This window comes from Pleurodeles waltl, chromosome 1_2 (genome assembly GCF_031143425.1).
Source record: "Pleurodeles waltl isolate 20211129_DDA chromosome 1_2, aPleWal1.hap1.20221129, whole genome shotgun sequence".
In the NCBI taxonomy this organism is placed as follows: Eukaryota; Metazoa; Chordata; class Amphibia; order Caudata; family Salamandridae; genus Pleurodeles; species Pleurodeles waltl.
This window is the reverse complement of record NC_090437.1, coordinates 1,342,506,661-1,342,520,748: the sequence shown is the minus strand read 5'-3', so window position 1 is coordinate 1,342,520,748 and position 14,088 is coordinate 1,342,506,661.

The window sequence follows — 14,088 nt, the reverse complement described above, 5'->3', positions numbered from 1 at the left end:
CATCCATCCACCTCACGACAGCCTCCAGTACCTGCACCCAAAACACCTAAAGTGACACCTCCTACAACCACCTCCTCTTCCTCCACTCCCAGAGCCCCTCCAACTACCCATCCCAGTGTACGTCAGAAACTGTCCCTATGTCAAATTGACCTTTTTGCCCTCACCCCCCCTCCAATTCATCAGTCCCGTTGTAGCGCCTCAGCCAAAATGCCTCCAGTACCAGTGGTGCGTGTTCCAGGTTTTTGGAGTGCACCGTCCACCAGGGCAGGCAGTGGGACCCGGAGCCAAGGCACTGTCAGCCCACCCCCTGTGAAGGCTCCGAAATTGGAGATTGGACGACGGGACCATGTCAAGACTCCTGGTGGTACAAACAGTGAAATGGGATCCAACGCGATTGGTGAGTCATCTGTAACTCCAAAGAAGGTGGGGAAGGTCCCGAGGAAGTCTCCCCAACCTGTTGTGAGTGTCACGGCGGAGAAGTGCACCATCATTTCCGGCGGTCCAGACACAACCGCCAGCACCGTTGTTACTGGTCAGGAGACCACCGCCAGAGTCATAGCCCAGGAGAGCTCAAGTATCGTTACTGGTCCAGAGACCACCGCCAGAGTCATAGCCCAGGAGGGCTCAAGTATCGTTACTGGTCAGGAGACCACCGCCAGAGCCCAGGAGGGCTCAAGTATCGTTACTGGTCAGGAGACCACCGCCGGAGTCACAGCCCATGCAGGGCCAGGATGCCACAGCCCCGCTGGTCAATGATGGAACGTCATGCCACACACCGATGTCAGTATCTGAACCGCCATCTTAGGCTACCGCTGAACAGTCCAGAGGCAGCCATGGCAAAGCACCGCTGAACAGTCCATAGGCAGCCATGGCAAAGCACCGCTGAACAGTCCATAGGCAGCCATGGCAAAGCACCGCTGAACAGTCCATAGGCAGCCATGGCAAAGAACCGCTGAACAGTCCAGAGACCGCCATGGCAAAGCACCGCTGAACAGTCCAGAGACCACCATGGCAAAGCACCGCTGAACAGGCCAAAGACTGCCATGGCAAAGCACTGCTGAACAGGGCAAAGACCGCCATGGTGAAGACCGCTTGTAGGAGGCTGGACTGGCTTGTAGTGAGTACCAAGGGGTACTTGCACCTTGCACCAGGCCCAGTTATCCCTTATTAGTGTATAGGGTGTCTAGCAGCTTAGGCTGATAGATAATGGTAGCTTAGCAGAGCAGCTTAGGCTGAACTAGGAGACGTGTGAAGCTACTACAGTACCACTTAGTGTCATATGCACAATATCATAAGAAAACACAATACACAGTTATACTAAAAATAAAGGTACTTTATTTTTATGACAATATGCCAAAGTATCTTAGAGTGTACCCTCAGTGAGAGGATAGGAAATATACACAAGATATATATACACCATAGCAAAAATATGCAGTATAGTCTTAGAAAACAGTGCAAACAATGTATAGTTACAATAGGATGCAATGGGGAAACATAGGGATAGGGGCAACACAAACCATATACTCCAAAAGTGGAATGCGAACCACGAATGGACCCCAAACCTATGTGACCTTGTAGAGGGTCGCTGGGACTATTAGAAAATAGTGAGAGTTAGAAAAATAACCCTCCCCAAGACCCTGAAAAGTGAGTGCAAAGTGCACTAAAATTCGCCTAAGGACAAAATAGTCGTGTTAGAGGAATAATGCAGGAAAGACACAAACCAGCAATGCAACAACTGTGGATTTCCAATCTAGGGTACCTGTGGAACAAGGGGACCAAGTCCAAAAGTCACAAGCAAGTCGGAGATGGGCAGATGCCCAGGAAATGCCAGCTGCGGGTGCAAAGAAGCTTCGACTGGACAGAAGAAGCTGAGGTTTCTGCAGGAACGAAAAGGGCTAGAGACTTCCCCTTTGGTGGACGGATCCCTCTTGCCTTGGAGAGTTGTGCAGAAGTGTTTTCCCGCCGGAAGGACGCCAACAAGCCTTGCTACACGCAAATCGTGTGTTTGGCGTTTTTGGACGCTGCTGGGGCCCAGGAGGGACCAGGAGGTCGCAAATTGGACCTGCCGAGAGAGGGGACGTCGAGCAAGACAAAGAGTCCTCACTGAAGCAGGTAGCACCCGGAGAAGTGCCAGAAACAGGCACTACGAGGATGCGTGAAACGGTGCTCGCCGAAGTTGCACAAAGGAGTCCCACGTCGCCGGAGACCAACTTAGAAAGTCGTGCAATGCAGGTTAGAGTGCCGTGGACCCAGGCTTGGCTGTGCACGAAGGATTTCCGCCGGAAGTGCACAGGGGCCGGAGTAGCTGCAAAGTCGTGGTTCCCAGCAATGCAGCCCAGCGAGGTGAGGCAAGGACTTACCTCCACCAAACTTGGGCTGAAGAGTCACTGGACTGTGGGGGTCACTTGGACAGCGTCGCTGGATTCGAGGGACCTCGCTCGTCGTGCTGAGAGGAGACCCAAGGGACCGGTAATGCAGCTTTTTGGTGCCTGCGGTTGCAGGGGGAAGATTCCGTCGACCCACGGGAGATTTCTTCGGAGCTTCTGGTGCAGAGAGGAGGCAGGCTACCCCCACAGCATGCACAAGCAGGAAAACAGTCGAGAAGGCGGCAGGATCAGTGTTACAGAGTTGCAGTAGTCGTCTTTGCTACTATGTTGCAGGTTTGCAGGCTTCCAGCGCGGTCAGCGGTCGTTTCCTTATCAGAAGGTGAAGAGGGAGATGCAGAGGAACTCGGATGAGCTCTTGCATTCGTTATCTAAAGTTTCCCCAGAGACAGAGACCCTAAATAGCCAGAAAAGAGGGTTTGGCTACCTAGGAGAGAGGAAAGGCTACTAACACCTGAAGGAGCCTATCAGCAGGAGTCTCTGATGTCACCTGGTGGCACTGGCCACTCAGAGCAGTCCAGTGTGCCAGCAGCACCTCTGTTTCCAAGATGACAGAGGTCTGGAGCACACTGGAGGAGCTCTGGACACCTCCCAGGGGAGGTGCAGGTCAGGGGAGTGGTCACTCCCCTTTCCTTTGTCCAGTTTCGCGCCAGAGCAGGGGCTAAGGGGTCCCTGAACCGGTGTAGACTGGCTTATGCAGAATTGGGCACATCTGTGCCCAACAAAGCATTTCCAGAGGCTGGGGGAGGCTACTCCTCCCCTGCCTTCACACCATTTTCCAAAGGGAGAGGGTGTCACACCCTCTCTCAGAGGAAGTTCTTTGTTCTGCCATCATGGGCCAGCCCTGGCTGGACCCCAGGAGGGCAGCTGCCTGTCTGAGGGGTTGGCAGCAGCAGCAGCTGCAGTGAAACCTCAGGAAGGGCAGTTTGGCAGTACCAGGGTCTGTGCTACAGACCACTGGGATCATGGGATTGTGCCAACTATGCCAGGATGGTATAGAGGGGGCAATTCCATGATCATAGACATGTTACATGGCCATATTCGGAGTTACCATGGTGAAGCTACATATAGGTAGTGACCTATATGTAGTGCACACGTGTAAATGGTGTCCCCGCACTCACAAAGTTCAGGGAATTGGCTCTGAACAATGTGGGGGCACCTTGGCTAGTGCCAGGGTGCCCTCACACTAAGTAACTTTGCACCTAACCTTTACCAGGTAAAGGTTAGACATATAGGTGACTTATAAGTTACTTAAGTGCAGTGAAAAATGGCTGTGAAATAACGTGGACGTTATTTCACTCAGGCTGCAGTGGCAGGCCTGTGTAAGAATTGTCAGAGCTCCCTATGGGTGGCAAAAGAAATGCTGCAGCCCATAGGGATCTCCTGGAACCCCAATACCCTGGGTACCTCAGTACCATATACTAGGGAATTATAAGGGTGTTCCAGTAAGCCAATGTAAATTGGTAAAAATGGTCACTAGCCTGTCAGTGACAATTTGAAAGTAATGAGAGAGTATAACCACTGAGGTTCTGGTTAGCAGAGCCTCAGTGAGACAGTTAGGCACCACACAGGGAACATACACATGCACACCTATGAGCACTGGGGCCCTGTGTGACAGGGTCCCAGTGACACATACATATAGGCCACAAACCTATGAGCACTGGGGTCCTGACCAGCAGGATCCCAGTGACACATAACAACCATACTGAAAACATGGTGTTTTCACTATGAGCACTGAGGCCTGGCTATCAGGATCCCAGTGAGACAGTGAAAACAGTGACAAACACCCTGACATACACTCACAAACAGGCCAAAAGTGGGGGTAACAAGGCTAGAAAGAGGCTACCTTCTCACACCGCTGAACAGGGCAAAGACCGCCATGGCAAAGCACCGCTGAACAGGGCAAAGACCGTGTGGGTATGAATAGTCCGGCACATCAGGCATCGTTCTCCCATGTGCAGCTGGGACAGTGACAGGACAGGAACTTCCACGGGGAGACTCATCCAGTCTGGGCACCAGTCCCACCCAGTACCAGTATGGACCTGCATCTACCTGAGAGACTGTGGCTTTGCACTCCCCAGGATGGCACAGTGGGCAACCCACCCACTGTAGAGACTTGAGAGACTGTGGCTTTGCACCCCCCAGGATGGAACAGTGGGCAACCCACCCACTGTAGAGACGTGAGAGACTGTGGCTTTGCACCCCCCAGGATGGTCCAGTGGGCAACCCACCCACTTTAAAGACTTGAGAGACTTTGGCTTTGCTCTCCCCAGGATACATCAATGGGCATGGAGCCCCATCGTGGATCTGGCTTTGCAGTCATCCGGCTGAGGTGCCCCCCCTTCCCTTCCCCCTGAGGTGCCTGTAGTGTTTCTATCTGATGCTCCGGCAATGTTCTCTCGGATTTTGGTCAGGTATCTATTGTGGGCGTCGCCCATGCATTTTTGGACTGTTGGTGCACGGACATTGTTGTGTACATATCTGCACTACTTCTTGTTTTGTATATTTATTTATGACAGATTTGGTGATATATATCCGTATATTTTTTAATGAGTTGTATATTGGCGAAATACAAAGTTTGGGCGCTATTCGCTTTGTCATTGCATTCTTCCGGGGGGTTGTGGGTTGTTACTGTGATTATTGTGACTGCATTGGTGTGTATGTTGTAATATGCAAGAGTGGGGGTGTTTGGTGGGTGTCCCCGTAACTTTTGCCTTCCCCCTCCCCTGTGTCGTAGATGCAGTACTCACCGGTATGTTCTGCACCTACGTCGCTGTTGGTCGTAGATGAGCAGGAATGCAAGGGCAGGTAAGATTTGTAGTTCCGGGTCCATGGAGTCCTCGTTCCTTGTGGGATATGTTGAGGTGAGCGTTTTCCCCTTGCAAAAGCTGTTTCCGCCGTGTTTTTATCCACGGTGAATCCCCCCCGGAAAAGGTGGCGGATTGGTGTGTTGTGATAGTGTGGGCGGTACATTGTCTTCCGCCTGTCTGTTGGCGGTGACCGCCGCGCTGTTTGTCTGTACCGCCCTGGCGGGCGATGTGTTAAAGTGGCTGTCTTTGTTGGCGGTTTCCGCCAGGGTCGTCATTCCATTTTTTTGTCCGCCGTCCTGTTTGCGGTATTACCTCAGCTTTAACACCGTCCGCCAGGGTTGTAATGACCACCAATGTCTTTTGTCTGCAAATCGGTCTTCACAAAATACATATTTGCACATCACCTAGTAAAGTATCCTGATTTGTTTTGATCGTATTTTAATCTGTTTCCATTCCACATCCAAATGTAAACTAAAAGTGCTTTCCTAACTACTGAAGTATATTCTGAAACATTCAGACAGTGTATTTACAAGCTGCTACATTGTGTGTGCCGAGCACCATTGTCAGACACTTTACAAAACCCTTCAACTTTGCAGTGAGAGAAACAAAGGTGGCCACCAATCTCCAGGATAGATGAGCAGGGATTTGTCCAAAGACGTAGGGTGACCTATGACCTTTGGCTTGAACACATTTCAAATGAGGAAAGATAAAAACAAGATTTAAAGGCATCTTTATAGCTCATTCACTTTCTGAATGAACAGAACACCTGGTATGTGCCAGATGAGGCCGGTAGGTGCCAACAATAGCTTGCATTGATAAAATCTGACTTGCTATAGTGAGCGGGCACGAAGATTTCTCAAGGCCTGCATTGGCGATTGGCACTTTTTTGCTTCTTCTTTCAGCACTCAATGGGAGTGCATGTGTTTTCTTGCTGGACGACCCATGTTCAGCGCCCCTCACATCCCTGCCGTTATCCATACACTCCATATTGCTGTGCCCCCTGCTCCATCCCCAAGCTCGTCCTTTGCTTCCACTCTCCCGCTTGCCTATTGTCACAAAAAAAATTTGCACTCCCAGTCGAAGGGTACTCCAGCGCCACCATGCCTCTCTCGGCTCAACGTTGCGGCCTCCTTCGCTCATGCTTGGCAGCGTCCAGAGGTTTGCGCTGCCGATCCCCGCCCCGCCTGTGCTTCCAGTGCTCCCCTGCTGCGCTTATGTATTTTTTACTTTTTTTGGAGGAGCAGCAGTTTCAGCGTGCCACTGCACCACCCCTTCCTTTATTATTTGCTGTTACGCACCTTTTTTCTGTTTTTTTAATTTATTTCTCCAAGATGGAGATTCACCATGTCCACCATATAGGAACAGTAAATTTAACAAGAGTTTGCAAGGCAATAGGTCTTGCACATTTCAAACAAGTTAATTGTCATTTTTTTAGAACAGCGCCCACGAGCAAAACCAAAAGAAAACATGAGAAGAATCTGAGAAAAGGCGACTTGGAAAAATAACAGAAAGTAAGCATTAAAAAAATAAAACTTTTCAATTTTGTGCCTGCTGGGCAAGTTTTTGCCTGTCACAAGCCTTCTGTTTGCGGGCACTCGAAGTTCAAACCAACAAATAGTACCTCAATTGCGTCGGGAGCAGCAGACGGGCACCAATTAAGCTGCAGCAATTAGTGCTTGATCCCTGCTCCACACAGAAAAACGGAAATGATGCCAGGCGTGCCTTGACAAATTATGAGGCTGAAAAAATGGTCTGCCACGCAAACCAACAAATGGTGAGTGACAGGCGGGCTCCAAGCCCTTTACGGAACACAAAAGAGTCTGGCAAGCGAAACAGACGCGCATGCACTCGCAGGCTCGACCCTAAAAAGGCAACATGGCTATCACAGAGTCATGACTAAAGCTCCCGGTTCTCTATTTGTACTGATTTTTACAGATAAACACAGTAATTAAACCCTCTATTTTCTTTTGTGTAGGTTTTGAGTTCAATTGTGCTTTACCAAGAAACATGACTGCAATGTTATACACAGATAGATCAGTCATATAACACAGGAAAACACGTGGAAAACAGGGATGGAGTTACACAGATTAGAAAGGTACAGAAGAATATCATCCACATTCACTGGGACTTTCAGTTGGGAAACCGGAAATAATAGTATTGTGTCTAATTTGGGAAACAAAGGGTTCCAGATTTAGAACAAACAAGTTCAGCAACCCCTGCCACACACCTGTTTACAATACAAAATATTCAAATTAAACACCATTCACAAAGGTAGCTGCCTTAAGCGATGAGTATAATAATAAAATTAAGTTTAATATTTTAGGGCCAAACCTGGGACCATTTCAGAGATTCAAAAATAAGCTGCCATCTTATGCAATCAAATGCTTTTTCGGCATTTAAGTTAATGGCTACTAATTAATGGAATACTTTTGCTGCTCTACTGATGATACTAGGGATATTAGAAGTTAATAATTTCTTTAATAAAGCCAACTTGTTCTAAACCAACCAGTTCATGAAGGATTGCTTCTATATGAAGTGCTAAAATTTGGGCAAAGATCTAAAAATCCACCTTAACCAACAAAATATGGAGATAAGTTTTACACAATCATACGCCAGGGTTTTCTTCAGGAATCAAACAAATTACTTCTTTTAAGTAAATGCCCAAAGCTGATTGATTTTCAGCAAAAACGTGATACAGTTTAAGAAGCCAGAGAAACAAAAGTGTAGAAAATGGGATTAAAATTCAGCAGTGAAACTATCTGGTCTTCGGGTATTGCCAGTTTTGGCATTTTTAACCGCTGCTATAATCTCTTTATGAGTTTGGAGATACTGACAGTGTGCAGGTTAGGTTGTGGCAGAGAGCTTAAATAATTGTTAATTTGTGACAGTGGCAGTATATGCTGAGGAGTATATACAGTGGTGTAAAATCTCACAAACTATTGTATATATTCTTAATCTTGGACACTATTTCATTATTCTGAGTTTTAATGGAATCCATTTTATTCCATTCCTGTCTAGCTTTCAGGTAGTTAGTTAGATGTTTTCCTGTTTTATTTTGTCATCATAATATCTAGCATTTCTTTGTAATAAAAACATGAAGCTTGCTCTGAGGATATCTTACTTGACTGTGATTTGGATTTGTGGTATTTATATCCCAACGTTTTATTCTCCTTCAAATGAGAAATGGATGTTTTTTCAAATTTTTTCTTTTAAATTTACATAAATCCTCTCGCTGATGCTTTTAAAGCATCCCAAATAGTTTGTCTTGAGTTGTATTGAGAGTAAAAAATGAATTCACAAATTCTTTAATTTGGTTATCTAGAGAAGAATCTAAAACGAGGGAAATATTAAACCGCCACTGTAGGAGGCTGGACTGGCTTGTAGTGAGTACCAAGGGGTACTTGCACCTTGCACCAGGCCCAGTTATCCCTTATTAGTGTATAGGGTGTCTAGCAGCTTAGGCTGATAGATAATGGTAGCTTAGCAAAGCAGCTCAGGCTGAACTAGGAGACGTGTGAAGCTACTACAGTACCACTTAGTGTCATATGCACAATATCATAAGAAAACACAATACACAGTTATACTAAAAATAAAGGTACTTTATTTTTATGACAATATGCCAAAGTATCTTAGAGTGTACCCTCAGTAAGAGGATAGGAAATATACACAAGATATATATACACAATAGCAAAAATATGCAGTATAGTCTTAGAAAACAGTGCAAACAATGTATAATTACAATAGGATGCAATGGGGAAACATAGGGATAGGGGCAACACAAACCATATACTCCAGAAGTGGAATGCGAACCACGAATGGACCCCAAACCTATGTGACCTTGTAGAGGGTCGCTGGGACTATTAGAAAATAGTGAGAGTTAGAAAAATAACCCTCCCCAAGACCCTGAAAAGTGAGTGCAAAGTGCACTAAAGTTCCCCTAAGGACAAAATAGTCGTGTTAGAGGAAAAATGCAAGGAAAACACAAATCAACAATGCAACAACGATGGATTCCTGACTGAGGGTACCTGTGGAACAAGGGGACCAAGTCCAAAAATCACAAGCAACTCGGAGATGGGCAGATGCCCAAGAAATGCCAGCGGTTGGTGCAAAGAAGCTCTTACTAGGCTGAAGAACTGTGAATACTGCAGGAACGACAAGGGCTAGAGACTTCCCCTTTGGAGGATGGATCCCCCACGCCTTGTAGAGTCGTGCAGAAGTGTTTTCCCGCCGGATGGACGCCAACAAGCCTTGCTACACGCAAATCGTGCGTTTGGCGTTTTTGGACGCTGCTGGGGCCCAGGAGGGACCAGGAGGTCGCAAATTGGACCTGCAGAGAGAGGGGACGTCGAGCAAGACAAAGAGCCCTCACTAAAGCAGGTAGCACCCGGAGAAGTGCCAGAAACAGGCACTACGAGGATGCGTGAAACGGTGCTCGCCGAAGTTGCACAAAGGAGTCCCACGTCGCCGGAGACCAACTTAGAAAGTCGTGCAATGCAGGTTAGAGTGCCGTGGACCCCGGCTTGGCTGTGCACGAAGGATTTCCGCCGGAAGTGCACAGGGGCCGGAGAAGCTTGCAAAGTCGCGGTTCCCAGCAATGCAGCCCAGCGAGGTGAGGCAAGGACTTACCTCCACCAAACTCGGGCTGAGGAGTCACTGGACTGTGGGGGTCACTTGGACGGTGTCGCTGGATTCGAGGGACCTCGCTCGTCGTGCTGAGAGGAGACCCAAGGGACCGGAGATGCAGCTTTTTGGTGCCTGCGGTTGCAGGGGGAAGATTCCGTCGACCCACGGGAGATTTCTTCGGAGCTTCTGGTGCAGAGAGGAGGCAGACTACCCCCACAGCATGCACAAGCAGGAAAACAGTCGAGAAGGCGGCAGGATCAGTGTTACAGAGTTGCAGTAGTCGTCTTTGCTACTATGTTGCAGGTTTGCAGGCTTCCAGCGCGGTCAGCGGTCGATTCCTTATCAGAAGGTGAAGAGGGAGATGCAGAGGAACTCGGCTGAGCTCATGCATTCGTTATCTAAAGTTTCCCCAGAGACAGAGACCCTAAATAGCCAGAAAAGAGGGTTTGGCTACCTAGGAGAGAGGAAAGGCTACTAACACCTGAAGGAGCCTATCAGCAGGAGTCTCTGACGTCACCTGGTGGCACTGGCCACTCAGAGCAGTCCAGTGTGCCAGCAGCACCTCTGTTTCCAAGATGGCAGAGGTCTGGAGCACACTGGAGGAGCTCTGGACACCTCCCAGGGGAGGTGCAGGTCAGGGGAGTGGTCACTCCCCTTTCCTTTGTCCAGTTTCGCGCCAGAGCAGGGGCTAAGGGGTCCCTGAACCGGTGTAGACTGGCTTATGCAGAATTGGGCACCTCTGTGCCCAACAAAGCATTTCCAGAGGCTGGGGGAGGCTACTCCTCCCCTGCCTTCACACCATTTTCCAAAGGGAGAGGGTGTCACACCCTCTCTCAGAGGAAGTTCTTTGTTCTGCCATCCTGGGCCAGGCCTGGCTGGACCCCAGGAGGGCAGCTGCCTGTCTGAGGGGTTGGCAGCAGCAGCAGCTGCAGTGAAACCCCAGGAAGGGCAGTCTGGCAGTACCAGGGTCTGTGCTACAGACCACTGGGATCATGGAATTGTACCAACAATGCCAGGATGGCATAGAGGGGGCAATTCCATGATCATAGACATGTTACATGGCCATATTCGGAGTTACCATGGTGAAGCTACATATAGGTAGTGACCTATATGTAGTGCACGCGTGTAATGGTGTCCCCGCACTCACAAAGTTCAGTGAATTGGCTCTGAACAATGTGGGGGCACCTTGGCTAGTGCCAGGGTGCCCTCACACTAAGTAACTTTGCACCTAACCTTTACCAGGTAAAGGTTAGACATATAGGTGACTTATAAGTTACTTAAGTGCAGTGTAAAATGGCTGTGAAATAACGTGGACGTTATTTCACTCAGGCTGCAGTGGCAGGCCTGTGTAAGAATTGTCAGAGCTCCCTATGGGTGGCAAAAGAAATGCTGCAGCCCATAGGGATCTCCTGGAACCCCAATACCCTGGGTACCTCAGTACCATATACTAGGGAATTATAAGGGTGTTCCAGTAAGCCAATGTAAATTGGTAAAAATGGTCACTAGCCTGTTAGTGACAATTTGAAAGTAATGAGAGAGCATAACCACTGAGGTTCTGGTTAGCAGAGCCTCAGTGAGACAGTTAGGCACCACACAGGGAACATATACATGCACACCTATGAGCACTGGGGCCCTGTGTGACAGGGTCCCAGTGACACATACATATAGGCCACAAACCTATGAGCACTGGGGTCCTGACCAGCAGGACCCCAGTGACACATAACAAACATACTGAAAACCTAGTGTTTTCACTATGAGCACTGAGGCCTGGCTATCAGGATCCCAGTGAGACAGTGAAAACAGTGACAAACACCCTGACATACACTCACAAACAGGCCAAAAGTGGGGGTAACAAGGCTAGAAAGAGGCTACCTTCTCACACAACCCCCCCCCAAACGAAGGACAATAAGGCTAACCTTGGCCAGTTGAGACTTTATTGTCTAAGTGGTGATAAGTAGAGAGTAGCTCTGCAATAGACTGGTTACTCCCTTTATCATCCACTATATGGTTACTTCCCTGTGGGGATGTAAACCACCCTGTTTGAAGTTTTTTAGCTAAGCAACAATGTGAAGATGTATTTTCAGAGTTTCTATCAGTAAGGTTTAGTTTAGAGCAGTGGGAATTGTCCACTGAACCTATTTGTAGTGATGGAAATGCCAGACAGGGATGCTGTCTCAGAAAAGCCATAGCTGGGCAAAAACTTTGTCCATCTGGCTGGAAGAGAGAACAGGGATGCTGTTTCTCTTGAGTTGGAGCAGGGCAGGGATGCTGTCCTATCAGCTCCACACTAGGGCAGGGATGCTGTCCTAAGTGTTGTGAGGCAGTGCAGAGTTTCTGCACTAAAGTTTCTCTGGGAGGGTTGCAGGGATGCTCCATGTTAACTAAAATGGTGCTCTTTTTCTCACCAATGTTAGTTATCCCACAGAGAGGTACTTCCACCTCAGGGAGTCCAGCTTTGCCAGCTGATGATTCCCTTGGAACAGGTGCCACCCCAGGAGAGGTTTCTCCCACCACAGGAATAGTATCCTGAATGGTAGGGTGGTTAGGGGATACTGTGATACCCTTTTTACCTGTTGATGGAGAGGGATCCTGAGTTTTCAGGCCTTCTCTCCTTTGCTTTTTCATTTCACTTGAAATGAGAGGGAACAATTCCTCAGGGATGCCCAGCATGGCTGCATGGGCATAAAACTCTACATCAGCCCAACCTGAGGCCTCTAGGTCATTACCTAAGAGACAGTCTACAGGTAAGCTAGGTGATACCACCACCTGCTTAGGGCCAGTAACTCCACCCCAACTAAACTGAATTATAGCTAAGGGAAGAAACTTAGTGGAGTTATGGACATCAATAATCTTATACTGTTGTCCAATGATGTGTTGTTCAGGAGGCACTAGGTTTTCAGTCACCAAAGTGAAACTGGCACCTGTGTCCCTGTAGGCCAAGGCCTCAACACCATTTATTGAAACTGTCTGCCTGTACTTATCCATTGTAAGGGGACAAGCAGCCAGTGTGGCAAGGCCAATGCCACTAGGTGTGACAGAAACTGTCTTGGGACTGATTACATCAGTTTCCACTATGGACCCATAAGTGAACCCAACTACACCCTTTGCTTGACTGTTGCCAGCAGTCCCACCACTAGTACCACTACTGCTAGGGGCACTAGAGCTTGATGTATTAGTGGTGGTAGGCTCAGGGGGTTTACCTGGACAGGACTTATCCCCTGGCCTATGGCCTCTATTTTTACACACAAAGCACCAAGGCTTTTTAATGTGTGCAGGTTGGGAAGAAGAGGAAGAATTTGTTTTATCCCCACCCTCTGAAGAGTGTTTAAGATTTGAAGTGGGATCTTTGGTTTTACCCTTATCCCCATGCTTATCTTGAGATTTTTCACCATCTTTCTTCTTATTGCCATCTTTGTCACCCCCTGTATGAACTTTTCTGTTCACCCTTGTTCTGACCCATTTGTCTGCCTTCTTTCCCAATTCTTGGGGAGAGGTCAGATCAGAGTCTACCAGGTACTGGTGCAACAAATCAGACACACAATTATTAAGTATATGCTCTCTCAGGATTGTGTTATACAGGCTTTCATAATCAGTAACTTTACTGCCATGTAACCACCCCTCCAAGGCCTTCACTGAATGGTCAATGAAATCAACCCAGTCTTGTGAAGACTCCTTTTTGGTCTCTCTGAACTTTATCCTGTACTGTTCAGTGGTTAAGCCATAACCATCCAGGAGTGCATTCTTAAGAACTGTAAAATTATTGGCATCATTTTCTTTCACAGTAAGGAGCCTATCCCTACCTTTTCCACTAAATGATAGCCATAGGATAGCAGCCCACTGCCTTTGAGGGACATCCTGTACAGCACAGGCCCTCTCAAGTGCAGCAAACCACTTGTTAATGTCATCCCCCTCCTTATAAGGGGGAACTATCTTGTGCAGATTCCTGGAATCATGCTCTTTTGCAGGATGACTATGGGGAATACTGCTGCTGCCACCATGGGTATCTAAACCCAACTTCTGTCTTTCCCTCTCTATTTCTAAAGACTGTCTATCCAAATCCAGCTGTTGCTTCTTGAGCTTCAGTCTGGTTTGTTCCACTCTCAATCTATTGAGCTCCCTTTCTAACAATCTGTCATCAGGGTGGGTGGGAGGGACATTTCTAGATACAGAGGTATGATGGGAATGAACAGAAGGAGACCTGTCCCTTACAAGGGGCACCCTAACAGCTTGGCTACCAGCATAATGTGAGAGCACATCATCAGTATGATGTG